The sequence below is a fragment of the Siphateles boraxobius genome, unplaced genomic scaffold (genome assembly GCF_051911475.1).
Source record: "Siphateles boraxobius isolate OS27281-9 unplaced genomic scaffold, OSU_SipBor_1 9, whole genome shotgun sequence".
NCBI lineage: Eukaryota > Metazoa > Chordata > Actinopteri > Cypriniformes > Leuciscidae > Siphateles > Siphateles boraxobius.
In genome coordinates, this window is record NW_027509219.1 from 6,825,866 (window position 1) to 6,832,117 (window position 6,252).

The 6,252-nt window shown below is 37.0% G+C and overlaps 1 long non-coding RNA gene across 1 annotated transcript; it reads right to left on the reverse strand.

The window, feature by feature from the left end:
- Nucleotides 1-5,555: 5,555 nt before the first annotated feature.
- LOC143732077 (uncharacterized) lies at nt 5,556-6,049 on the reverse strand. Its single transcript, XR_013201046.1, has 2 exons — nt 5,973-6,049; nt 5,556-5,696 (listed from the first exon to the last, which is right to left on the reverse strand). It is a non-coding gene; the product is annotated as an uncharacterized LOC143732077 (long non-coding RNA).
- Nucleotides 6,050-6,252: the final 203 nt, after the last annotated feature.

Here is a 6,252-nt window from a genome sequence, read left to right on the forward strand (position 1 = left end):
CCATATGGACTACTGTCTAGCGGACTTTACTTGTCTTTTTAACATCAGAAAGAGTCAATAAGGACATCATGTAGATTTTAGACCTTCTGGGGACCCTCTGAGCAGAAAAAAGGTTCAAAGGGTCCCATATGGACTACTGTCTGGCGGACTTGATCTGACTTTTTAACATCAGAAAGAGTCTATAAGGACATCATGGATCTTTTAGAGCTCCTGTGGACCCTCAGCCCACAATAAAAGTTCAAAAAGTCCCATATGGACTACTGTCTTGCGGACTTTGCTTTACTTTTAACATCAGAACGACTCTATATGGACATCATGGATCTTTTAGACCTCCTGGGGACCAGCTTAGCAGAAAAAAAGTTCAAAAGGTCCCATATGGACTACTGTCTGGGCGACTTGATCTGACTTTTTAACATCAGAAAGAGTCTATAAGGACATCATGGATCTTTTAGACCTTTTGGGGACCCTCTGACCAGAAAAAAAGTTCAAAAGGTCCCATATGGACTACTGTCTGGCGGACTTTACATTACTTTTTAACATCAGAACGACTCTATATGGACATCATGGATCTTTTAGACCTCCTGGGGACCAGCTTAGCAGAAAAAAGTTCAAAAGGTCCCATATGGACTACTGTCTGGCGGACTTGACTTGACTTTTTAACGTCAGAAAGAGTCTATAAGGACATCATGTAGATTTTAGACCTTCTGGGGACCCTCTGAGCAGAAAAAAGGTTCAAAGGGTCCCATATGGACTACTGTCTGGCGGACTTGATCTGACTTTTTAACATCAGAAAGAGTCTATAAGGACATCATGGATCTTTTAGAGCTCCTGTGGACCCTCTGCCCACAATAAAAGTTCAAAAAGTCCCATATGGACTACTGTTTTGCGGACTTTACTTTTTAACATCAGAACGACTCTATATGGACATCATGGATCTTTTAGACCTCCTGGGGACCCTCTGACCAGAAAAAAAGTTCAAAAGGTCCAATATGGACTACTGTCTGGCGGACGTTATTTGACTTTTTAACATCTGAAAGAGTCTATGAGGACATCATGTAGCTTTTAGACCTTCTGGGGACCATCGTAGCAGAAAAAAAGTTCAAAAACTCCCATATGGACTACTGTCTGGGGACTTGACAACTTTTTAACATCAGAAAGAGTCTGTGAGGATGTCATGTAGCTTTTAGACCTTCTGAGGATCCTTTGTGCAGAAAAAAAGTTCAAAAGGTCCCATATGCACTACTGTCTGGCAGACTTGATGACTTTTTAACATCAGAAAGAGTCTATGAGGACATCATGTAGCTTTTAGACCTTCTGAGGGCCCTCTGAGCAGAAAAAAGGTTCAAAGGGTCCCATATGGACTACTGTCTGGCGGACTTGATCTGACTTTTTAACATCAGAAAGAGTCTATAAGGACATCATGGATCTTTTAGAGCTCCTGTGGACCCTCTGCCCACAATAAAAGTTCAAAAAGTCCCATATGGACTACTGTCTGGCGGACTTTACTTTACTTTTTAACATCAGAACGACTCTATATGGACATCATGGATCTTTTAGACCTCCTGGGGACCAGCTTAGCAGAAAAAAAGTTCAAAAGGTCCCATATGGACTACTGTTTGGGCGACTTGATCTGACTTTTTAACATCAGAAAGAGTCTATAAGGACATCATGGATCTTTTAGACCTTCTGGGGACCCTCTGACCAGAAAAAAAGTTCAAAAGGTCCCATATGGACAACTGTCTGGCGGACTTGACGACTCTTTAACATCAAAACGAGACTATGAGGACATCATGGATCTTTTGGACCTTCTGACCTTCAATGACTTTGGCTACCTTACATTTTTTTATTACTTTTATCATAGAAAAACGGAATGAGTTTTAGTTCTTGAATGCATTGCAATGCAACAAAGTGCATATTACTTTTTTAATGTTATTCTTCCATGCAAAATAAATTGCGTGCTATTGCATGTTAAACGTTATTCTTTCATGCAAAAGGCTTGTGCAATGCAATTGAATGCATTTGCAGTGCAACAAAGTGCATATTACTTTTAAAATGTTATTCTTCCATGCAAAACGCTCGTGCAATGCAACAGCACGCTGTTGCAATGGAATGAAACGCATTAGTTCATGAATGCATTGCAGTGCAACAAAGTGCATAGTACTTTTAAAATGTTATTCTTCCATGCAAAACAAATTGCGTGTTACTGCATGTTAAACGTTATTCTTCCATGCAAAAGGCTTGTGCAATGCAATTGAATTCATTTGCAGTGCGACAAAGTGCATATTACTTTTAAAATGTTATTCTTCCATGCAAAACGCTTGTGCAATGCAACAGCACGCTGTTGCAATGGAATGAAACGCATTAGTTCTTGAATGCATTGCGATGACAACAAATTACATGTTACTTTTTAATTTTATTCTTCCAAGCAAAACGCTTGTGTAATGCAACAGCACGCTGTTGCAATTGAATGAAACGCATTAGTTCTTGAATGCATTGCGATGAAAACAAATTGCATGTTACTTTTAAATGTTATTGTTCCATGCAAAAGACAGGTGCAATGCAACAGCCCGCTGATGCAATGGAATGAAACGCATTAGGTCTTGAATGCATTGCAGTGGAACAAAGTGCATATTACTTTTAAAATGTTGTTCTTCCATGCACAACGCTTGTGTAATGCAACAGCACGCTGTTGTAATGGAATAAAACGCATTAGTTCTTGAATGCATTGCAGTGCAACAAAGTGCATATTACTTATTATTCTTCCATGAAAAGGGCTTGTATATTGCACGCTGTTGCAATGGAATAAAACGCATTAGTTCTTTAATGCATTGCGATGACAACAAATTGCATGTTACTTTTAAATGTTATTCTTCCATGCAAAAGGCTTGTGCAATGCAACAGCACAATGTTGCAATGGAATGAAACGCATTAGGTCTTGAATGCATTGCAGTGCAACAAAGTGCATATTACTTTTAAAATATTATTCTTCCATGCAAAACGCTTGTGCAATGTATCATGGAATGAAACGCATTAGTTCTTGAATGCATTGCAATGCAACAAAGTGCATAGTACTTTTAAAATGTTATTCTTCCATGCAAAACAAATTGCATGTTAAACGTTATTCTTCCATGCAAAAGGCTTGTGCAATGCAATTGAATGCATTTGCAGTGCAACAAAGTGCATATTACTTTTAAAATGTTATTCTTCCATGCAAAACGCTTGTGCAATGCAACAACACGCTGTTGCAATGGAATGAAACGCATTAGTTCTTGAATACATTGCGATGACAACAAATTGCATGTTACTTTTTAATTTTATTCTTCCATGCAAAACGCTTGTGTAATGCAACAGCACGCTGTTGCAATTGAATGAAACGCATTAGTTCTTGAATGCATTGCGATGACAACAAATTGCATGTTACTTTTAAATGTTATTCTTCCATGCAAAAGACAGGTGCAATGCAACAGCACGCTGATGCAATGGAATGAAACGCATTAGGCCTTGAATGCATTGCAGTGGAACAAAGTGCATATTACTTTTAAAATGTTGTTCTTCCATGCACAACGCTTGTGTAATGAAACAGCACGCTGTTGTAATGGAATAAAACGCATTAGTTCTTGAATGCATTGCAGTGCAACAAAGTGCATATTACTTATTATTCTTCCATGCAAAAGGCTTGTGCATTGCACGCTGTTGCAATGGAATAAAACGCATTAGTTCTTTAATGCGTTGCGATGACAACAAATTGCATGTTACCTTTAAATGTTATTCTTCCATGCAAAAGGCATGTGCAATGCAACAGCACAATGTTGCAATGGAATGAAACGCATTAGGTCTTGAATGAATTGCAGTGCAACAAAGTGCATATTACTTTTAAAATATTATTCTTCCATGCAAAACGCTTGTGCAATGTATCATGGAATGAAACGCATTAGTTCTTGAATGCATTGCAATGCAATAAAGTGCATATTACTTTTAAAATGTTATTGTTCCATGCAAAACGCTTGTGCAATGCAACAGCACGCTGTTGCAATGGAATGAAACGCATTAGTTTTGAATGCATTGCAATGCAACAAAGTGCATATTACTTTTAAAATGTTATTATTCAATGCAAAACGCCTGTGCAATGCAACAGCACGCTGTTGCTATAGAATGAAACGCATTAGTTTTGAATGCATTGCAATGCAACAAAGTGCATATTACTTTTAAAATGTTATTCTTCCATGCAAAACGCTTGTGCAATGCAATGCAACACACACTGAATTGCACATCTCTTCGTTGGACAAAGGATATAGTTAGTTATTACATGCATTAGAAAGCGACAGCTTTGTGATGTTTTCTCGTGAATACACACAATAATGAGGTGTATGCAATGTGAAAAACAATATGCTGTGAGTTGTCTTTTCAACAGCTGATGCAATGATTTCCCTTCAAACACAAATGAGCATGTTTAGTTTCTTCATTGCCAAAGGAATAAGTTAGACCTTTTATGCAATGGATTGAAACAACAAAAATGTTATTAAAACAGCAGATTTTTTTGCCCATTTCTTTAATGCTCAACGGAATTAGTTAATTCATGAATGCATTGCAATGCAAAGAAAGTGTATATCGCTTATATGTTATTCTAACGCTATATCATACGTGCAATGCAACAGCAGTTTTTAAGCGTTAGTTTTTTCATTGCCTAAATGAATAAGTTAGTCCTTTTATGCGATAGAATGAAACAACAAAACGTTATTAAAACAGCAGATGGCGTTGCACATCTCTTTAATGCACTACAAACTGAGTTAGTTCTTGAGTGCATTGCAATGCAAAAAAAGTGCCTATTGCTTATGCACAACGCTTTATCTTATGTGCAATGCAATTCAACAGCAGATTGCATTGCAATCTCTTCAATGCACTACGGAATGAGTTAATTCTTGAATGCTTTGCAATGCAAAAAAGTGCATATCGTTGTTCTAACGCTTTATCATATGTGCAATGCAAAGGCAGTTTTTAAGCGTCCTTTTATGCAATGGAATGAATAACAAAAAAGTTATTAAAACAGCAGATTGCATTGCCCATCTCTTTAATTCACTACAAAGTGAGTTAGTTTTTGAATATATTGCAATTCAACAAAGTGCATATTGCTTATATGTTATTCTAAAGGGCTCAGGTCCATATCTGACCTATTGATAATTTTTCTGTTAAAAGAGTCCTTAAAGTCTAGCTTTCTATACTTACAGACTCTTTCTGATGTTAAGTCGTCCAGAATACTGTCCATATCGGACCTTTTGAACTTTTTTCTTGTCAAAGGGTCCTCAAAAGGTTTAAAAACTATATAAACTTATAGGCTCCTTCTGATGTTAAAACAGCCATACTTCAAAAGGTCCGATGATAAGGAATTGCTCTCTGGCGGACTTGATTTGACTTTTTTTTCCACATCTGAAAGAGAGTATAAGGATATATGTATATATGTAGCTTTTATGCCTTTTGGGGACCCTTTGACGAGAAAAAATGAATAAATTTCAATAGGTCCGATGATAAGGAACTGCTGTCAGGCGCACTTGACTTTATTTTAACATCTGAAAGAGTCTATAAGGTTATATGTATATATGTAGCTTTTAAGCCTTTTGGGGACCCTTTGACCAGAAGAAAAAAAAAAAAGTTCAAAAGGTCCGATGATAAGGAACTGCTGTCTGGCGGCCTTGACTTGACTTTTTTTTTTTAACATCAGAAAGAGTCTATAAGGATAAAAGTATATATGTAGCTTTTAAGCCTTTTGGGGACCCTTTGAAGTGAAAAAAACGTTCAAACTTTCCGAATATAAGTAACTGCTGTCTACCGGACATGACTTTTTTTTTTTTACATCAGAAACAGTCTATAAGGATATAAGTATATGTTTAGCTTTTAAGCCTTCTGGGGACCCTTTATAGAGAAAGAAAAAGTTCAAAATGTCCGATGATAAGTAACTGCTGTCTAGCGGACATGACTTTTTTTTTTTTTTACATCAGAAAGAGTCTATAAGGATATATGTATGTGTAGCTTTGAAACCTTTTGGGGACCCTTTGAAGAGGTTTAAAAAAAAACTTGAATCTATGAGGACATTATGTAGCTTTTAGAGCTCCTGTGGACCCTCTGTTCAAAAGTTCAAAAAGTCCTATATGGACTAATGTCTGGCGGATTTTACTTTACTTTTTAACATCAGAACGACTCTATATGGACATCTTGGATCTTTTAGAACTCCTGGGGACCCTCTGACCTGAAAAAAAG